The sequence below is a fragment of the Papaver somniferum genome, unplaced genomic scaffold, assembly GCF_003573695.1.
Source record: "Papaver somniferum cultivar HN1 unplaced genomic scaffold, ASM357369v1 unplaced-scaffold_19, whole genome shotgun sequence".
NCBI lineage: Eukaryota > Viridiplantae > Streptophyta > Magnoliopsida > Ranunculales > Papaveraceae > Papaver > Papaver somniferum.
The window spans coordinates 15,273,154-15,293,369 of record NW_020628818.1 but is presented as its reverse complement, the minus strand read 5'-3'; the positions used below and the strand labels follow the sequence as shown (position 1 = coordinate 15,293,369).

At 36.2% G+C, this 20,216-nt stretch overlaps 1 long non-coding RNA gene and 1 other non-coding gene across 13 annotated transcripts; both read left to right on the top strand.

Annotated features, from left to right (window-relative positions):
• Positions 1–1,629: 1,629 nt before the first annotated feature.
• Positions 1,630–8,480, top strand: LOC113338789. Of its 12 annotated transcripts, none has more exons than XR_003354848.1 (13): positions 1,630–2,021; positions 2,255–2,501; positions 2,759–3,998; positions 4,120–4,913; positions 5,006–5,219; positions 5,374–5,510; positions 5,606–5,698; positions 6,404–6,463; positions 6,618–6,909; positions 6,994–7,062; positions 7,169–7,326; positions 7,449–7,877; positions 8,086–8,480. It is a non-coding gene; the product is annotated as an uncharacterized LOC113338789 (long non-coding RNA). The 12 variants fall into 12 exon arrangements; XR_003354851.1 differs by lacking the exon at positions 6,404–6,463 and having other exon boundaries at positions 1,632–2,021; positions 2,759–2,840; positions 3,867–3,998; XR_003354854.1 differs by lacking the exon at positions 6,404–6,463 and having other exon boundaries at positions 5,379–5,510.
• LOC113339106 lies at positions 2,640–2,722 on the top strand. Its single transcript, XR_003354956.1, has one exon. It is a non-coding gene; the product is annotated as a small nucleolar RNA SNOR75 (small nucleolar RNA).
• Positions 8,481–20,216: the final 11,736 nt, after the last annotated feature.

Here is a 20,216-nt window from a genome sequence, read left to right as displayed (position 1 = left end):
AAAAAAAACTGGCAAGGAAACCGAAAATTTCTTTCCTCGAGTTTTTATCGTCATTTTCCTTTTCTAAATTAATGAAACTCTATCAATACTCTGAAACGAAGTTGCAGAATCTACCCAATCTTAGTAAATCTGACTAGAAACTCAGTGATCGGCGAAGAAGCTCAGGAATATCGGTGTCTATGAATCACCCGACAAGAACAAAATAAAGCTCACCCCTCCCAAAGTAGGTAACTCTTTATGAAGGGTTATCTAAATCGGGCACCCTATGCATTAATTATTTTATATACTACAGTATAAGAAAGCGGTGATGGACTGGGGAAAAACAATTACAAGATGATTACAAATGTCAGCATACTAAACCTGTATTTATTTTTCACTTGCGTTTTGAAAAGGAGGCAGTGAAGATGTATAAACGTTTTTATTATATTCTAGCGACAGTTGAAAAAGTTTGGTAGTTATCTTGACAAAATTAAAAACGAGAATGATGGGATTGCCGTTCATGTTGCCTCCTAATACCTCTAATCCTATGAGGCTAGGACCTAGGACTGATCGAAGATGAGCACAAATTAAAGAGGCATTCAATTGCCTGAATTGAATTAATTCACATAGTGTATACATGCTTGAATACAATATTATATATAAATGGATGTCTTTTTTTTTTTTTTTTTTTTTTGAAGGAATAAGAGCATGAAAGCCCCAAATTTTATTGATAATTAGATATAGTTACATAATATTCAATTATATCCATAAATCGAAGTACATGATTAGTACAATTATCTTGACCCGAAAAAAATCGAAAAAAAAATTCTGCACCAAATATATGTAAAACGATAGTGTAATTGAAATCTTCTAATGGTTTATCACTATTTTGTTGGATACTCTCTGGAAAGATATGATGTTTCCAGAAAAGAAGTAATATGCCAAAACTCCACATCGAATTCTGGAATCTCTTATCATCACGGTCGTAACTGGCTGGATGAAAGATTAAACCAAATCGAAGGTCCTCCAGGAGGTATGAGAAATCGTAATGGCATACACTTGCATATTGATGAGAATTAAAAGATATAATATAAATATATTGATCATTGCTATAATCAAATCTTATTTATTCAAAATATAAAAGAAAACTAAACTAATCTACCCGAATCTTAACAAAATTAAGATCCGGATAGAATTGAGAAAGTAAACCTAGAAAAAAATGAATTTAGAAGATGAAGATAATCGATTTTTGGATGAAGATAACTACCTAGTTAGAAAATGTATTTACAGAGTGTTTTTAGGAGAGAGAAAAAAGCGTTGTTCCTATAATGTGTACAAATGGATGTCATGTTGTTAAAACTAGCCAAGAAATTTTACGAAGTTGTGACCATATGGACAAAGTAGTTACCCAGTAGCACTATTGTAATGGGGTTACCGTTAGTGTTTTATGGGGTATATAAAGGAACTCCCTTTATTATTCTCGGGTCAAAATAAAGTTCATTTTTCTTCGAAGTCGCGATAGTTTTGATAGAGTCAAACTCGATTGAATAAAGTCAAATTCGAAATTACTTTCCACCCAAATTTTTGTTTTTTTACTTTTACGGGGTGTAAAAAAGTAAAATTAGTTAATTAGGGTTGAGAAACAACATCCCTTTTTCAATGTGAAGTTCCCAGAAGAAACTCTTGTGTTCTTCTATCCGATTGGAGAAAAACTCAAATTCATCAACAAATCCCCGTAAAGGTTCCTCCTTTGATTCAAATTGATCTTCTATGATCTTCATCACTTGTTTTCCTAATGTCAATTTGAATTTACAGCCTTCCGTACCTCTCTCAAAACATGCCAAAGGCGGCTCCTTTAGATTTCTTCATCAATTACTCAAAAAGGTGCAAACTTTGATTGGAATAATAGATTTTTGTATTGATCTCAATCAATTAAATAATGAATCAGTCTAGATTGCTAGATCGATCCTGTTCATGGGTGAACGAAGTAGCAGGGGAAGCATCAATCGATCTGTCTAGATTGCTAATTCCATATGGATAAGGTATTTTTCATCAATCAAAGCCAATTAAAAACTTTGAACTTCTTAATTAGTTATTTTGGGTGTGGTGGTGCCATTGTAATTTTGTATATCACTAGTCTCATTTAGCTTGTTATTGTTGACGAATTAAACCACTGAATTACTGTGATTTTTCTTATTTGTTAATCTTATTATTATTAGCTAGTTTCATTTGATCCATAACATAATTTTCGTATCATTATCCTTGTTTGCCTTAGAGATTGGTTCAAGTTTGATGGCAACTTGTTGATATAAAGAGGTAAGGAGACTGCAGAATCCTGGGTGTAGACTAACCACAGAGATAGATATAAAGAATCAAAGGATGGAATGCATGGAAAAAAGGTCAACCGACCGACCTATCGGTGTCTCTTGGTATAATGAAAGATGAGAGAGATAATATGAATCAAGCTTGTCTTCAGCTCTTGACGTAAGAAAGAGATCAGCTGATTCAAGCTCACCTTGAAGGTAATTAAACTTGAATTGGAATAGCTGTCGGGTTGGATATACTGTAAATTTAATTTCTGCATCTAGGTTGCTGTGGTTGATTTTTAGTCATTAGTTATCATAGTTTTGATAATTGTATGAATGATTGAACTATGGGTTTCTCAATGATGTCAAAAATAGATATCGAGACTGATATATCCATTCTTAACCTTGATGTTAAATGAGGCATTTGTCTGAGAGGAACTCATTAAGATTTTACATTTGATATGAAATTACAGTTGATAGTTGGGAATCCGTTTCATCAAGCAGACTATGAAACATGAAAACATGAATTGGAATAGCAGTCAAGTTGGACATATTGTAAGTTTAATTTCTGTATCTAGGTTGTTGTGGTTGATTTTATTGTTGGTATTTAAGTCATTTTCACAGCGCTTGTGGTTCCTTGTACCATTCTCGTGTCTGAAAATGACTATAGTGAAAAACATCCTGTATGCTATTTAACCAAGGAATACCATTTTGCTTTCTTGTCCTCAGCAAAGATAGGATATAATCAGTTTATTAAATTTTTGAATGTGGCTTTGATACCTTTGTGTGCAGTATTATCTGCCAATGTTGCTTTTCTTGTTGGTATTTGATTGCGGTTTCTTAGGTGACTATAGTAAAAAAAAAAAACTCTGGTGTGCTAATAATTTCAAGTGAGAGTGGCTGTTGTTTTCTTGTCCTATGAGCTACTCGTAAGGGATGGAATGTTTTCGCATTCCGCCGCTTTCAGAGTGAAGTATGTAGCCCATGGTGTAGGTGAGATCCCTCTGCGGCGGTTCCTTCAAATACTTCTCCACAGGCTAAAACCCTTCATTTTGAAAGAGGTGGAGTGTCAAAGCACTCCACCGTATTAGGAGTTGCTCTTAGATGGGAGATGATCAGTTTACCGAAAACAGAACTTTGTAACATCTTATGCAATATAAAAAAATCATGTTTGGTGCATGGAGAATCTGGTAGATTTATAATTCATGTATGACTAGTGTCGTATGTGTGTTTTGGCCCTTTTGGATTTCTGTGATCAATAAAGTGTACCAGTCATAGTATCATCTTAAATACAATCAAAAGTACCGTTTCTGTTGTTGTATTTATTATGGTAGTTTTGTCTTGAATTAATCTGTAGTATCTCAAGATAAGTAGTGCAAAGCTAATGCCTGCGGCACTTCTGACTGCGTAACTTGTCATGGGTCACTAGTTAACAAGGCAATTAAAATTACTTAAGACATTTTCTACATTAGTATCAGTGCTTGGCGTGTAACTCAACTTAATGCTCTGGTTTGTTTTTTTGTGTTAAATATATGTTGTTTCATTACTTCATTTGGAATCAATTTTGTGGTGTTTAAAAAGGCATTCGGCAGACTTATTGGATTGGATATCTGTCATCAATAAAGCAAACTGGTTCATACTATTACCAGCTTTCTGTCGGAAGATGACTACAGTGATATTTTGGAGTTCGTTAGGCTCCTTGGACCTTACACGGTACATGGAGTTTGGAGTATCTTCCTACATACATTTTCTTTTGAACATTTCTGGTGTTTTTTTTTAAGGAACAACTCTGGTGTTTATGAAGAACTTATTATTTAAGAATTTCTAATGGCAGATGTGTTAATCAGTTCTTTTGGATATCTGTGATCGATAAAGCAAAATGGTTCACATTGTTACCAGCATTGTGTCGGAAGATGACTACAATGATATTTTGGAGTTCGTTAGGCTTCTTGAACTGTTACGCGGTACATGGAGTTTTGAGTATCTTCCTACATGCATTTCCATTTGGATATTCCTGGTGGTTGTTTGAGAAAGAACTCTGTGGTGTTTTTAAAGAATTTGGAAGACTTATAATTCGGTTTTTGAACTTTTGAAGTTCGTGATTGCTTGGTTGTATAACTGGGAAATATCCAGAAGATTGTGTATGAGAATGAGACATTTATGAGGGAGTTAGAGACTCTCAGTTGAGAACTCGAGCAGCAACGTTAAAAACCCGAAAAGCGTGAGGCACAATTGGATCTCAAAGCAAGCATCTATCTGTTTTAAGTGAAAAGGAACTCCTGTCAACCTGAAGTCTATCGATTAAACCGTCAAATACCTTTTATATCTTCTCGGTCAACTCTGTGAACCATGAGAAAGCAAACATGATGGGAACGAAAAAATTGGAAACCTTTTACCAGATATATCTTTGTTTGGATTGCAATTCCGATGCAGGTTGCAAGAGAGTTGAGTACTGCGCATTTGTGCAAGAGAAATTTGAAGGAGAAAATGTTCACGCCTTAACAGAGGTGGATGATATTTGTAAAAGACTGGAAGAAAACGATTTGATTAGCCTCAAATAACACCCTTATCTCCAAAGAGTGCAGAAGTAACCACCAGCCGCAGGAGGCACACAAAGTTTTGATCGACGTAAGAATCTTATGAAAGGACTTATTCCATATGCTCCAAAATGTTATTATCTCTGTTTCAAAGCAAGCAGGTGATTTATCCTTATCCTGCAGGGTTTGGATGGTTTTTAAATGTACGTCAGCGTCCTCCTGTAATTGGGATGAAGCGGACGGTGGAGCTGAATGAGAAACCATTTCGAGATATTTGCTTCAAGAAGTTCTCGACCACAGAATGGGAACAGTTGAGCTATGCTCGTTGTGGCAAAATAAAATACAAGATTCAGAGTGGTATCTTTGTAAGCATGTGACAATCGATAAAAAGCGTCGTGTAAGTAATCATTCTACCAAGCGCATCTCGTTCACTTTTATGTCCTATTCCTTTATATTTTTCTCGCTTGACAAAGAGCTGTGTTAGTAAATTATCTTCTCCCTTAAATTACCATCACTTGCTGAGTATGAAGAGTGCCGTCAATTCTGTGTAGTGCAGGAAGTTATTAATGATGATGATAAAAAGTCGAGGAGCTGAAAGATGAATGGGGTGAGGAAGTATGTGATGCTGTAGCTGCTGCTTTGCTGGAGCAATTTGCTAGAAATGCTTGTGGATAAACTGAACCCATCAGTAAGTTCCAAAATCTCGTATTTCCAGGGGTGGTTAAATGTTTTTTGTGAAAGAGTATAAGCCTTATGTTTATGGTGTTTTTAATGGATTCAAAGTTCTCCTGAGGCTCAAGCTGATACATCAGAAACACTTTGTGCCATCACCCGTAATACGCCATCAGCTCTATCTGTTAAACTCTCTAGCCCAAGGTTGTCAGTTGTCTTTCAATGTATCTATTATTGTTTTTAATCCTTGATTTCCTTCGTCAGTAGATAACATGCCAAGAGTCCGGTGTTCCATAAATTGATTAAATTCATATGTAGCTTCATTGAAAGAATCTATGGTCATGCATTGGAAGATACACAGTCTAAATCTGGTCCTGTGGACTCACTTTCCATGTGTATATCTTTGTTGGATTCCTAAAGAGCAACTTATTCTTGATTAGTTCACTCAATTCGAAGTCAACATTAGTTCACACAATTCAAATTCAACTTATTCCAAAAGACCACATCTGTATAATGATTAATGAATGAATGAATGGCTGTTGGTTGGTTTACCTTTTTGGAGAACACTCTATTTGGTTTACCTTATTCAACATTAGTTCACACAATTTGAATTCAACTTATTCAACATTAGTTCAGACAATAGCTGTTGGTTTGGTTTACCTTTTTGGAAAACACTCTATTTGATCTTACTAGACTACTTTAATTGTTTGTCAAGTTAGTCTATTTTTTCTTACTAGACTTGTAACTTACTGAGTTTGCCAAAAATTCACTCAATAAGAGTTTTAATCTTTTGTTATAGCTTATAGTATGCCTAGTGTTGCGGAAGACAGTGTCACTTATGAACTATGTCCAAGTAAGGACACCTATTCCATACTACTTTTTTGACTGACCAAATATTTCAATATTTAGGCTCATCAGGATGCATTTCGGCAGCTAGTTGATCTGATAGGAATCACATCCATCATTTAGGTCAGTAACAAATGCAAAAATTTCCTGCATATGTAATTTAGTGGGATATATGTAACACTTACTTATCTAGGAAGGATAAGATATCCATCATTTAGGTCAGTTCTCTTTTGATGTATTTATTGTTTTCTTAATCCTTGGTTTCTTTTGTCAGCAGATAATACGCTAAAGACTCTGGTGTTCCACAAATTCAATTTGGTGTTCAAAGAATATTTGGTCATGCACTGGAAGATACTGAGATACTTCAATTGGTTTTTTTAGGATCTCAACATAATGATATCCAGTCACTTGATCCTGGTCTTGGGAGGGGCTCTTGTTGATAGAAAGAGAATTTTGAGTCTTATATGTGCCTTCTATTTAGGATACAAAGATTGATGGATCTTTGTGTAGATTTTACCCTGCCTGGGTATCCAGACTACCTGCTTACATCCAGACAAGATCGTAGAATGGTGAATGCTTGCTCTTGTTACTTTCTTTGCTCTTGTTAAACTGATTGGCACTGTCTAACTTCATGGTGATCATGTTTTCTACAGTGGAATGAGCTTTTGCATCCCATCCAATTTGATCATGGTTACACAGATAGCAGTCCCCTGATCATTTATGTCAGTACTAATCTATCATTTTCCTTCCGCCATTTTCACAATCCTACAGCTGCATCACCTGAATATGTTTCTAATGTAGTTATTTTTGCTTTCTATTCTACTGCAGCTTTTAAAAATCATGAAGGACTTGCAACGTGATCAAAAACAAGCTTTCATTCAGTTTGGAACCGGATCACCTCAACTCCCACATGGAGACTTAGCATTTAAACGAATTGGTTGATGGGGACTTGCCTTGTGCCAACTATCTCCTTATTCTAACCAGAGGTGAGATTTTCAAAGACCCCGGTTTTCTATTTCTTTCCATTGGAAAATGAAAATTGCTTGGCATTAAATTATTTTGTGTCAGAGTTGTCAAATTTAATTTAATTTAATTTTTTTTTTTGTAGGATACAGTGAAGGAGAAGTTGCTTTATGCTGTAACTGAAGGCTAGGGATCCATCTTGCATGAGAGAACCAGCAAGATTTTTTTTGTAATGTCCGAGTGCAACTTCATAGAGATTTAATTTAATTTAATTTGTAATTTTCGTATTGATTTTTAATTTTGATAATGATTTTAATTTATTTTAAATATAAAAAAAATAAGATAGTGGGTTTGGTTGTGGAATAATAATACATTTTGGTGTTAGTTTGGTATTTTACATATACATATCATTGATATAAATAAGCACTTAGGGTTCCACTGTAGTGTCTGTCTCTCCTCTTTCTCTACTCCAAATCTGAGAAAGAAAACATGGGCAATGGAAGCCGAATCAGCAGCTCAAAACAGCCAGCGATCAAGAATGTTAACAATCGTCCCCCACCTGTTACTGTTAAAGGTACTCTCTCATCTCGAAATCTAAAGAAGGATTTGTGTAGATCTGATATGTTTTCAAAAATTGTTCTATTTCTTCGAGATTTGTTTCCAAATATGGTAAAAATGTTACTATTTCTCCAAGATTTTCAGGCATTTTACTATTTTCTTCCAAATCTTAGCAAACTATTATAATAATAATAATAATTCTTTGGTTTTTTGTTTGTATGCAGTGTCAAAAAACAGGCACCCTGAATGGGCTGATAGCCCTCGAGCCAAGGACCCTTTAAGCCTCCTTTTGACTGATGATGTACCACCACACAGGGAGGAAAATGATGTTCCTCAGGTAGAACCAGAAGCAGCACCTGCATCAACATGAGTAAGAAGCTTATGGTGTGTTACGTTTTCTAGGAGTTTGTGAGTTTCACTTTTATCATCAGTTTCAGATTACATTGAATGGGGTTATTTTGGTTTTTACAAGTACATTTAGGTTTTCTTGAACCAAATTTTATCTGTTGTTCAGATTATTGAGAAATTATGTTCTCAGATATTTGGTCTTGGTATATATCATAGTACATTATCTTTTGATCTATGGATGTGTCTTGAATTACATTTCGTTATGCTTTAATCTTTATATTCTGGTATATTTAGAATTTTCGCATTTTGATGTTGGAAGGGTTCCTTTGAATATGGTTAACTGTTCGATTGTGATTAGAATGGAATGTCTAGGGTGTTATGTTTAGATCACAGCTATCTTATCTCATATAGGGAGTGGTGTCGATTATGCTGGCGGTGGGTTTTGTAATTTGGGGATCATTATCGTCGATGAATTTGGGGAAATGAGAGGGTTTTTGAGTGATTCTGACATGGTTTCTGGTCTCGACGTGCATATCGTGTCATTGCTTGTCATTGCTTGTCGCCCTGCTTCTATTTGTCTAGATGTGATCCAGGCGGGTTCAAGTGCCTGAAGATCTACCGAAACTAATATGATTGCCTCGGTGGGATATTCCCTTCATTCTTCCTCTATTTTGTTTACGGAATTTGGTTCTTTTGGGGTTATAGTCGATGGTTGTTTGTTATTCTCAATTCCATCTCTACTGCAGAACCGGACATGAGAGTTTCTTCTCATCCAGCTCCTCGCGAATGAAATGATTCCATAATATTACGAATATGTATTCGAAAATGTATTGAATTTATAATAGACTGAATCATAGGATTTCTTGAGATCTAATCTGTCAAAAAATTTATATATCTTGGGTTTTATCTGCAACTGGAAATATACCTCTAGAATATAGATTTTTTTTACGAATCTTTATTTTGACCTTAATTGAATCCAAAAAACTTAGCAATTCAATAAGGCCTTCGCGGGCGAATATTGACTCTTTCAATGTCTGTTTAATTCGTAGGGTCAGTCCTTGACCTCTCAGAAATGAATAGGTTCCTGGTTCTTTCCGCCGTCCCACCTAATGAATCATTAGGATTCGTTTTCGATAGAATGTTCTGCAGTCATAGGTTCCGTCGTTCCCATTACTTCTTGGTTAATGGCTAGGCCTGAACTCTGCAACGGAGCTCCTAATTCAATTTGTTGTTTCTGAGTCAATCTACTCAGTCTTTATTGACTCGAAGCTCTCTTTTATTTGTATTTATTTTTCCTATGAACCGGATTCATTTAATGATTAATTATGATTATGGCCAAATCCATATTGATGCTTTATTACATTGCCTTTGTATGAGATTATTCATAAACCATACATATTGGAATCATATATCGTTGATATTCTCCTTCTCTCTTTCTCTGCCCCTTCCATTTATCCACATCCTTTTATTTATTTATTTCATATCACAATCCACGATCAGATTGGTTTTTCTTTTATGTATATGTAATATTAAAAAGATTTCAGTTGCTACAATGATATGATCAATACATCATATATTGATTGTTTCTTTGGATCCCGATAATACGAAGCAATGAGCTGGTTATTAGTTACATAGTTCTTAGTTCAGACTAGGGGACCAACCTTTCCTTTTTTAATCTAATCTAAACTAGAAAAACCAACGAGTCACACACTAAGCATAACAATTATACCAAAGGGTCAATCTAATTTTTATTTAACCCTATAAAATTAAAAGATTTGAAATTGATCATTTTAGATTGAAGGGAAAAATAATGAAAGGTTTTGTTTTTTTTGGTCCTGTCCTAGATAAAAAAGTCAAAGAAGAAATATTTGATTATTTTTCGTCTGCAAATATCCAAATTTTTATGCCTAATACCCCATAAATAGTTCGAACTGTATACGAACAATAATCAATTTTAGCTCGAATGGTTTGTAGGGGAACCCTACCTTCTCTGATCCATTCGACACGTGCAATTTCTTTTCCGTCAATACGTCCTGCAATTTGTACTTGAATTCCTTTTGTATCTGCTTGCCCAGTTTATTCAATAGCTTTTTTCATTGCCTTTCGAAATGAAACTCTATTTTTTAATTGCGCAGCTATAAATTCCGCAAGAATATTAGGGTCTCCATAGGGTTTTGCAATTCGTGTAGTAGCAATGTTGAGTTTTCGGTTCACACAATTAAAACCTTTTTGTACATTGATCTGTAATTCTTCAATTCCTCTCGGTTTACCCTCTATTAACCATTTTGGAATCCCTTATAGATTATGACCTGGACCAGGTCGATTCTTTTTTTAATCTCTATACGCGCAATTCCCTCTACACCCGAAGATATTCTCATATTTTTTGTACATAATTCTTGATACAATCCCGTATTTTTTGATCTTCCTGTAGACCCTCAGAATAACTTTTTGGTTGTGCAAACCAAAGGGAATGGTGCTTTTGGGTTGTACCAAGTCTAAAACCAAGTGGATTTATTTTTTGTCCCATACACCCTCGCTTTCTTCGCTTTCATTAGCCCATTTTAGTCTTTCGTGCTCTACCATACATAGATACCTCTCTCTAACATCCGTATATTTATCTATATATACATATCCAGTTTTTCTTAACCATATGAAATAGTCTTGATCTTTAGATATATCTTTCAATACAATAGTTATATGACAGGTGGGTCTTTTGATCGGATAACTACGTCCTCGAGCTCGAGGCTTTAACTTTTTCACGATAGTACCCTCGTTGACTTCGGCTTGACTAATGATTAAATCTGTTTCCTTGAAACCCATATTGTGACTAGCATTTGCTGCTGCCGAATAAACCAATTTAAAAATGGGATAACATGCTCGATAAGGCATGAGTTCTAGTATCATAAGTGTTTCCTCGTAGGAACGCCCAAATCTGATCGATCACTCTTCGTGCTTTGTGAGCAGACATACATATATGTTGACCTAAAGCGGATACTTCCACATCTGGGTCCCTCTTTATCATAAGGTTAACCTCCCACCAATGAACGACGAGCACCCATATTCACTTTATTATTATTAACATTAACGACGAGATTTATTATCGCTTCTCGCATGTCCCCGGAAATTTAGAGTAGGTGCAAATTCTCCCAATTTGTGACCCACCATACGATCTGTTATATAAATAGGCAGATGGTCTTTTCCATTATGAATAGCAATTGTATGGCCGATCATTGTGGGTATAATGGTAGATGCCCGGGACCAAGTTACTATTATTTCTTTTTCTCCTCTTATGTTGAGCTTTTCAATTTTTCCTAATAAATGATTAGCAACAAAAGGATTTTTTTTTAACGTGTCACAGCTAATTACTATCTTTTTTTCTTTTGTAAAGACGAAGAAACATATTCTCGATTTTCTCTCTATTTAGTACGTCGACGAAGAATCAAACTATCACTATATTTATTCCTTTTTCTACTTCTTCTTCCAAGCGCAGGATAACCCCAAGGGGTTGTGGGTTGTTTTCTACCAATTGGGGCCCTTCCTTCACCACCCCCATGGGGATGGTCTACAGGGTTCATAACTACCCCTCTTACTACAGGACGCTTACCTAGCCAACGCTTAGATCCGGCTCTACCCAAACTTTTCTGGTTCACCCCAACATTACCCACTTGCCCGACTGTTGCTGAGCAGTTTTTGGATATCAAACGGACCTCCCCAGACGGTAATTTTAATGTGGCCGATTTACCCTCTTTTGCAATCAGTTTCGCTACAGCACCTGCTGCTCTAGCTAATTGTCCACCCTTTCCAAGTGTGATTTCTATGTTATGTATGGCCGTGCCTAAGGGCATATCGGTTGAAGTAGATTCTTCTTTTTGATCAATCAAAACCCCTTCCCAAACTGTACAAGCTTCTTCCAAAGCATACGGCTTTCTGGATGTATATAATGATATCTAGACAGATGGATCTTATATGAATCGTATGATGAAGTACCACATGAGTGGATATATAGGAATCCAAATCTGCCGAATCACTCATGTTATGATCTTCTACATCCTAGGTCTCCCCGTTCCATCATCTGGCTTATGTTCTTCATGTAGCATTCAGACCGAATGACTCTATGAAATTACGTCGATACTTCCACATATTACGGGTAACGTAGGAGACATCTCTATTTTTCCCCGGGGGTAGAATTACCACTGCTTAGCTTTCAATTCGCCTCTGACCATCAAATGAAATGTGAATAACCCGTCCTCCTCTCTTTGAAACAAGGGGCGCTTCCGGTTCTGTCGGTGCTTCAAACAATTTTGTCTTCTCCATATTACCATATCTCTAGAGTCAATAATTTTATATGAGGAACTACTGAACTCAATCACTTGCTGCCGTTACTCTTCAGTTTTCTGTTGAGGTCTATCCCATAAAGGTACTCAAATTGGATCAGTGATTGATTTCTAGGTTTCGTCGTAAACCTAATTGGTTACTTCCAATTACGTAAATCAATGGTTCAAACCGCACTCAAAGGTAGGGCATTTCCCATTGAGATATGAACTTCTGTACCAGAAACAATGGTATCTCCAATTATATCCCCTCTGGGATGTAAAATATATCTCTTCTCACCATCCCCATAGTGTATGAGACAAATGTATGCATTTCGGTTGGGGTCGTATTCTATGGTTACGATTCTACCAGATATATTTTTTTCATTTCGTCGAAAATCTATTTTACGGTATAGACGCTTATGACCCCCCCTCTATGCCTTGCGGTAAAGATGCCTTTGGCATTACGACCTTTACCACAATGACGCTGCTGTCCAGAGATCAAATTATTTCGTGAATTGGATTTCACTTGACTGTCTACGGCCCCATTGCATGTGCTCGGAGTAGAAGTTTTGTATAAATGTATCGTCGTGTTATTAAGTATTTTTTTTTAAGTTCTTTTATTTCTAAGAGGTGGAATAGAATAACCCGGTTGAAGCGTAATGATCATACGTTTGTAATGCATTTTATCGCCCGTAGGTCCCATTCTTCTACCCTTTCCCGGGAGTCGATGACTATTCATAGCTATTACCTTGACACCAAAGAAGAGTTCGACCCAATGCTTTATTTCTGTTCTAGTTGATCCTGATTCGACATTAGAAGTATATTCCCCAATAATCGAATACTTTTGTCTGTAAATACCGCATATTTGATTCCATCCATAAATCCATTTTCTTCCCTATGAGTTCCAGTATTGATAAGAATTCTAGTTCTTACTTTTCATATGTTATGGTATGAATATACCATACCAATTCGCTATGTATGGATGATGAGATTCCATTGATACAGAGCCAATTCCAATAGACTTATTGAACGTTCCCATTGGCGTGCATCCAACAGGAATTGAACCTACGAGTTTTCCAATTATGTGTTGGGCGCTTTACCCATTCAGCCATGGATGCTTAACAGGGATCATCGTACATCGTGAATAAACAAATTCCAATTGAAATGAAATATTTAGGAGGAATCAATGAAACGACATCAATTCAAATCCTGGATCTTCGAATTGAGAGAGATCAGGAATTCTCACTATTTCTTAGATTCATGGACCAAATTCGATTCAGTGGGATCTTTCACTCACATTTTTTCCACCAAGAACGTTTTACGAAACTCTTTGACCCCCGAATTTGGAGTATCCTCCTTTCACGCGATTCACAAGGTTCAACAAGTAATCGATATTTCACGATCAAAGGTGTAGTACTGCTTGTAATAGCGGTCCTTATATATCGTATTAACAATCGAAATATAGTCGAAAGAAAAAATCTCTATTTGATGGGGCTTCTTCCTATACCTATGAATTTCATTGGACCCAAAAATGATACACCAGAAGAATGTTTTTGGTCTTCCAATATTAATAGGTTGATTGTTTCGCTCCTCTATCTTCCAAAAGGGAAAAAGATCTCTGAGAGTTGTTTCATGGATCCGAAAGAGAGCATTTGGGTTCTCCCAATAACGAAAAAATGTATAATGCCTTACTCTAACTGGGGTTCGTGGTGGTGGAGGAACCAGATCGGAAAAATGTGGAATTCTAGTTGTAAGATATCTAAGGAAACCGTAACTGGAATTGAGATCTCATTTAAAGAGAAAGATATCAAATATCTAGAGTTTGTTTTTGTATCATGTACGGATGATTCGATCCACAAGGACCATGATTGGGAATTGTTTGATCGTCTTTCTCTGAGAAAGAAGCGAAACATAATCAACTTGAATTCAGGAAAGATATTCGAAATCTTAGTGAAACACTGGATTTGTTATCTAATGTCTGCTTTTCGTGAAAAAAGACCAATTGAAGTGGAGGGTTTCTTCGAACAACAAGGAGCTGAGTCAACTATTCAATCAAATGAGATTGAATATGTTTCCCATCTATTCTCGAGAAACAAGTGGGGTATTTATTTGCAAAATTGTGCTCAATTTCATATGTGGCAATTCCACCAAGATATCTTCATTAGTTAGGGAAAGAATCTGCACGAGTCGGATTTTTTGAGGAACGTATTGAGAGAGAGTTGGAATTGGTTAGACAATGTGTGGTTGGTAAGCAAGGATCGGTTTTTTAGCAAGGTACAGAATGTATCGTCAAATATTGAATATGATTCCACAAGATCTATTTTCGTTCAAGTAACGAATTCTATCAAATTGAAAGGATCTTCTGATCAATCCAGAGACCCTTTCGATTCGATTAGTAATGAGGATTCAGAATATCATACATTGATCAATCAAAGAGAGATTCAACAATAAAAAGAAAGATCGATTCTTTGGGATCCTTCCTTTATTCAAACGGAACGAACGGAGAGAAAATCAGACCGATTCCAGAAATGCCTTTCTGGATATTCCTCAATGTCCCGGCTATTCACAGAACGTGAGAAGCATATGAATAATCATCTGCTTTCGGAAGAAATCTGTAGCGCCCCCAAAGCTAGCAGCTGACTAATCCAAGAGATTAACTAATAGAGAGACACTAAAAATTTAAATCCTTTACTTAAACATTCAATTAAGAAATCCGCTACAAAACTTAACCCAAAATTAACCCCGTTCAGAAATATATATACAAGAACTCCTCTCAAATGATACATATACAATAGTCATTTGGTTTGCAAATAAAATATACAACATAATAAACATAGCAATATTTAACTAATTAACGGAGTCAACTCCTCCAAGCTTTCGCTGCGCAACTCTGGTCTGTCTCTGAAACTGAAAGTGGGAATGGGTGAGCACATCATCCCTAAAAGGGGTAACCAGCAGGAATAACATTTAACTTTAAAGAAATCATGAGCAAGATTTGGAAAACAATTAATGTTTTCCCAAACATTAGTGACTACGTCACTGGAATGCACAAACATGTATATGGACAAACTCCTTCGTCAAACAATGTATAATATGGTTGTGCAATTCCGAACTCGCAAATCCACACCTAATTGTACATATGGATGTCGACAATTCCGAACTCGCAAACTATCGAACGATATAAGCATAAAAGCTGAATTCATGTAGATATAAATGTGAAGCAACGTACCTTATATACCACATATGTAAATTCTCATTTCCCATAACAATTCATAATGACATACCTTACAAGTCCTCTCCATTTCATGGAAAGATTCAAAAAATCGACAGAATTATCATAATGCAGTTTATATAAAGCATGGAATGCATGACAGACAATGTATGAGTTGATAAACATAAATTTTTGTAAAAGAAAACAACAATGGTTTCAAAAGAGTTAAAGTATTCCGACATATTTTGATGACAAGTCACACCTACCTCGAGATCCACGATCCACTGGTTCATCCTTCGAATCGATCGTTGTTAATAAACTAACTGTTAATCACACAAGAACTTTAAGAATATAGCCAAAATGGCTCACACAAGAATCATACAAGTTTATCTAATGGTTCTAAGCCCAAGTTCTCTAAACCATCCCATTAAACTAAGGTCCAGTCCATCTGAGTCAACTACAAGTCAAACTTAACGGTCATACTAACATTCAACGGTCTCTAACAGTAAACGTCCATTCAAGGTCAAGTCCTCATCCAATGGTCAAGTATAAATCGGTCAAATGAGTCAACTAGGGTCAAGACAGGTAACTCAGTGGGTCAATAAGATTCAACTCAGTCAAATTAACTGAGTCAGCTAAGTCAGACACTGACTGGGATGACTAACAGCACAAGACCTAAGCTATTTCAGCTTCAATTCCTATAACATAACGTTCTTCTTATCATTTCAACTTTAATCAAATTAAAGCTACAAAGCTCATTACAAAAAAAACATATACATATCAATTAAACTTCAACTACAAACTTAGATTTACCTGCAAATGCAGTTGCAATTTCAATAAGACTTCGCACTGTGATTATACAATTACCATTGCCAACATAACATTTCCACTCCAAACACCGTCTTACAATTGACAGTTCCACTTACACCTCCTATCTGCATTACAATTCAAATATACTCAGCTTCTCCCATTCCTTGTATCCATCAACATACCACCACCACTTTACAAGATTGTAGTATCACCACCTATAGGCCTGCAAAGCCACTACTGCATACCGCCGCACATGCTACAATCAATCTCATATGTACACTCCATTATCTACAGCTCAGCTAAAAAAAACCATATGTTATACAAGTTCACTGCTTCAAACCAACAACTGCAAGACTAATTCCCTGACTGAATTAGCATCAACACAACAAACTCCAGTTCAGCAATCTCAAACATACAGACATTACCCCTATCTCTATCCACTCACATTCTCTGCAACTCTAACATCACCACCACCTAACCGTCACCCCAGACTCCATTTGAGAGTCACAATCAAACTTCAATTACTACAAAAACTCAACATTAACATCCACTTCATGTTCCCTGTAGTTCAACATACCACAACAGCTACAACATCAACATGAATTACCTTAATTATCCACACCTGCAACTTCAGAATGATCACAACTACAACTCTAAACCATAAATAAAACTCCATTCTACACTTATATCAGTCCAGGTTCTATTCTAAATCAAATGAACCAAATACCTTAATCAACTGGATTCAAAGTACCGAAATTAGAAAAGTTGTAGACTTACCAAGATTTATCATCCTCTGAATTGCCAAATTACCAGACCGATTCTACTCAAACCCTAATTTCAATTTGGGAAAGAACACATGAACCCTAACTGTCTCCAATCTCTAATTCAAGCTCAAAACATCAATCAGCTCTTCAATTAAGCAAACCCATCTTGTAATTCCTTTTATATCTTCTTAATTCTTACTCAAATCGAACTCCAACACCACATGCAGAAACCCTAAGTCTTTATCATCATCAACCCTCAGATGAACCATAAATCGACTCTTAATCCCTAATTCGAGTTCATAACATCCATTCAACTCCTCAATTCAACCGAACCCATCTCTAATTACTTCCTTAGACCTTCGATTTCATCTTCTTATCCCTTTCTGCATTCTCATGAAACCCTAATTATTTGATTCATCTCTAAAACGACTACAAAACTTCAATTATATATCAACCCAAGATTTGTTCATCTGTTAACATCTCGTTTAACTTATCGATTTCTCAATAATCTCAACATCAATCTCAAACCCTAATTATAATTCTCTGTTTCACTTTTTCTGTTGGGTTTGATTTCAGCACATCAACCAAAACTACCACTGTTAAGCAGATGGCTCAGTCTTCCTAAGCGTCAGCTATCAGTTCAGTTCAGTTCAGTCATCCTCAAGACTAGCTAACAATTCTCATTGAATGCATGTAACTCGTTCCACCTTTTGTTAGCTATTTTATCGGTTGTTAAACTCTATCTCTGTAACATCTTCAAGTATAAATAACAAATTAATCTCCACAGTTCAGGGTGGAAGATATTAAACCAAAAACCTTGTTCTAACTTGGTATCAGCTTTTGATCCGAGCCACCTTTCGCTTATCAAAAAAAAAAAAAAATCAGTTCTGCACCATCAACAATGGCAGACACTACAACCTCCCTTAGACAAGTACAAATTCACCATCTAGTTACCTTGAAACACACCGAAACAAATCATCTGCTGTGGAAGGCTCAATTTAAACCTATTCTTAAGGGTCATGATCTCACAGGTTTCATTGATGGAACTAAACCAAAACCAGCAAAAACACTTCCAGATGGTGAAACCATAAATCCTAGTTTTGTTGCATATGAATCTCAAGACTCACTGATAGTCGGTTGGATGAATTCAACCTTTACTCCTGAAGTCTTGAGCACGGTAGCAAGACTAGACACTGCTAAAGAAATATGGGACAAACTAGAATCAGAATATGCACCCAAAACCTTTGTTCATCAAATGAATCTCAAGAAGCAGCTTCACAACCTCTCAAAAGGTAATAAGACTCTGAAATCTTATTTAACTGAAGCTAAAGCTCTGTTTGCTCAGTTAGCAGAATCAGGTTATACAGTATCTAGTGATGAAAATAAGCAAGCCATCTGCAATGGCTTAAACCAAAGCTATGATCCGATTGTCACTTCTCTCACTACAATAGAGGGTATGGACATTGATCTCTTTTACTCCCATATTTTAACTTATGATATGAGGCTAGAATCACAGCTAGCCTTGCTGCAGTCACCAATAGCCAATGTTGCAGTGTCTACCACAGCCACATCTGGCAATAGGCAGGACCAAAGGAGATATGCAGGTCCAACATCTCAGTATCAGCACAATCCAAACATGTCATTCAGGAGGAACAACAACAACAATAATGCACAACGCAATAACCAGCAGCAGACACAAAATGATGCCGGCACAGGACCAAAGTGCCAAATATGCAAGAAAAGAAATCATCTTGCATACATATGTTGGTTTCGTTATGAGAAACCTAATACCAATCAGCAGAGTCAACCAACTGCTTACATAGATTTACCTGGTGGACACCATGACACACAATGGGTTACAGACACAGGAGCTACAAATCATCTGACAGTAGACATGAGAAATCTGACTATTCCTCATGAGTATGATGGCACTGAACAAGTGCAAGTGGGTAATGGTAATTCATTGACTATTTCTCATGTTGGTAACAGTTCTTTTACAAAAAATTCAAGATATTTTTATTTGAATAATGTTTTTCATGTGCCTGAAATCAAGTGTAATTTATTGTCAGTGTCTAAATTCTGTAAAGACAATGCAGTCTTCTTTGAATTTCACACATCTTTTTTTGTTGTGAAGGACAATCTCACGGGGCTTCCACTGCTGAGAGGACTTGAAAGGAATGGTCTGTATGTTCTAGATGGAGTCAGTTCGATGAATTTTCAAATAAAACCGCAGGCACATGTTGCTTCTAGTTTACCATTATGGCACCAGAGATTAGGTCATCCTATGTTGCGCACAGTCTCCAGAATATGCCATCAATTTTCTCTTCCTATTGCTAATAAAAACTTTGATTTTTGTCACTCTTGCCACATCAGTAAGAGCAAGAATTTGTATTTCTCTCTTAGTTCAACTGTTTATAACAAGTCCTTGAGCTTGGTTGTTACTGATATTTGGGTCTCTCCGCAGTTGTCAAGAACTGGTTTTCGTTATTTCCTATTGATAATGGATGTGTATTCTCATTTTACCTGGGTTTTCCCACTTGTGCAAAGGTCTGATGCTCTTAAAACTTTCATAATTTTTCACAAACAGGTTGAAAATCTAACTGACCATAAAATCAAAAATTTTCAGTCAGATAATGCCTTAGAGTTTAAGAAGTTCACATCTTATCTCAATGAATCAGGCATTCAACATAGATTTTCGTGTCCACACACGTCACCTCAAAATGGCCTGACAGAACGTAGAATTCGTCATGTGACTGAATATGGTTTGGCACTTTTGTTTCATGCAAAAATACCTCGTTCCTTCTGGGCTGATGCCTTTACCACAGCCTGTTTCTTGATCAACAGGCTTCCAAAGTCCAACTCAGAGTCTAAAACTCCTTTAGAACTTCTTTTTCAAAAGTCTCCAGACT